Raw genomic sequence first — 2,500 nt, forward strand, 5'->3', positions numbered from 1 at the left:
ATATAGTTGAAGTTTTTGGAAAAATTAAAAAAACAAAACCACTGGGGAAAGAATAATTACAAAAATCATCTTGAATCATCAGTGGAATGGCCTGTTTTGCTTCATTTTTCCCTTTTTCCCCCTTTTTATTTTTTTCTTTTCTATCTGTTCTTTTTCTTTTTTTTTCTTCTTTCTTTCTTTTTTTTTTTTCTTTTTTTTTTTTTCTTCTTTTTTTTTTTTTTTTTTTCTTTTTTTTTCTTCTCTCTTTTTTTTTTCTTCTTTTTCTTTTTCGTCTTTTCCTTGCTTTCTTCTTTTCTTTTCTTCGTCTTTTCTTTTTTCTTTTTTTTCTTCTCTTTTTCTTCTTCTTCTTCTCTTTTTCTTCTTTTTCTTTTTTTTCTTTTTTTTCTTTCTTTCTTCTTTTTTGGATTTCATCTTTTTCATTTCTTCGTTTTTTTTAAAAATTTTAATCTTTTTCGGTGATAAAAAAAGTAAAAATTTTTTTTATTTTCTTTCTTTTCTGTCTGTGTCTCATTTATTCTCTATTTCCTCTTATATTCTTCATTATTTTTTTTTCTTTTTCTTTTTTTTTAATTATTTTTCTTATTAAATTCATTCTCCTTTCATTCCCCTTTTCCTCATTATCACCATGGATTCATTCTTCCCTATCCCCCACCCCTCCATCCACCCGGGTTCATTCTCCCATTCGGTTTTCTATTCCCCCCTTACTCCATCCCCCCATTCCCCAAATTACCACCCCCCCCATCCTTCCCCTACCCACACTCACCCACCCCCCCCTTTTCCCCTTTCTTCCCCCCCACCCACCCACTCATTATTCCTCTCACCCATCCCCCCCCCCCACTCTTTCCCCCCTTCCCCCCACCACCCCCGCCCCCCCCCCCTTTTTCCCCCTTTTTACTTTTAACCCCCCAAACCCCCCCAAAACCCCCTTTCCCCCCCCCCCACCCCCCCCCCACCTTTTCCCCCCCCCCCCCCCCCCCGCCCACCCACCTTCCCCCCTTCCCCCCCCCACCCAAAAACCCCCCCATTCCTCCCCCCACCCACCCCCCCCCCCCCCCCCACTCCCTGTGATACGTGCCATCCCGGGGGGGGTCCCCGCCCTGGTCGTTTAAGTGGGTGTCAGGCACAGGCTCGCTCAGTGCCTCTACTCTTCGTGTCTCCCCCAGGAAGATGTTGCTTTTTTCCCTTTCCAGCCCCAGGCGAGTCCGAGTACGAGGCTGAAACTGAGTCTGAGCGAGTCTGAGACCGAATCCGAGTACGAGACAGTCCTAGTACGAGACTGAGACTGAGTCCGAGACTGAGACTGAGTCTGAGCGAGTCTAAGTCTGAGACTGAGTCTGAGTCCGAGACCGAGTCCGAGACTGAGTCTGAGTCCAAGATCGAGTCCTAGACTGAGTCCGAGTCTGAGACTGAGTCCGAGTCTCAGTCCGAGTTTGAGTCCGAGACTGAGACTGAGTCCGAGACCGAGTACGAGACTGAGACTGAGTCCGAGTTTGAGTCTGAGACTGAGTCCGAGTTTGAGTCCGAAACTGAGACTGAGTCTGAGTTCGATTCTAAGACTGAGTCTGTCTGAGACTGAGTCCGAGTCCGAATCTCAGTCCGAGACTGAGACTGAGTCCGATTCTGAGACTGAGTCTGAGTTCGATTCTAAGACTGAGTCAGTCTGAGACTGAGTCCGAGTCTCAGTCCGAGACTGAGATTGAGTCCGAGTCTGAGACTGAGTCTGAGTCCGATTCTGAGACTGAGACAGTCTGAGTCCGAGTCTGATTGAGTGTAAGTCCGATTCTAAGACAGTCTGAGTCCGAGTCTTACTAGTCTTACTCTTATTTTTATTATTATTATTATTGCTCTTATTCTTATTCTTACTCTTACTCTGAATCCTATGATTGTGTGTTTGTTTGTTTGTTTACATATTCGTTTGTTTGTTTGTTAAGCTATTTATGTATTATACATCTACTTGTTTTTTTTTCTTAATTTGTTTTCTTGCCTATGTGTGTTTTGCATTTATATATTTATTTTTGAGCCCACTTTCACCTAGATTTTCCCTTATTGTTTCTCCCGAGCCCACACTTTCACTTTAAGACTTCTTCCTTATTGTTTCTATCGGCCCACACTTTCACATAGACTTCTTCCATTTTTTTCTATCCCCCCACACTTTCACATAGACTTCTTCCTTATTATTTCTACCGGGCCCACACTTTCAGACTTTTTCCTTATTTCTATCGGGCCCACACTTTCACATAGACTTTTTCCTTATTGTTTCTATCGGGCCCACACTTTCACCTAGACTTTTTCCTTATTGTTTCTACCGAGCCCACACTTTCACATAGACTTCTTCCTTATTGTTTCTATCGGGCCCACACTTTCACATAGACTTCTTCCTTATTATTTCTACCGGGCCCACACTTTCAGACTTTTTCCTTATTTCTATCGGGCCCACACTTTCACATAGACTTTTTCCTTGTTGTTTCTACCGGGCCCACACTTTCACATAGACTTTTTC

Source organism: Penaeus vannamei, chromosome 5 (genome assembly GCF_042767895.1).
Source record: "Penaeus vannamei isolate JL-2024 chromosome 5, ASM4276789v1, whole genome shotgun sequence".
In the NCBI taxonomy this organism is placed as follows: Eukaryota; Metazoa; Arthropoda; class Malacostraca; order Decapoda; family Penaeidae; genus Penaeus; species Penaeus vannamei.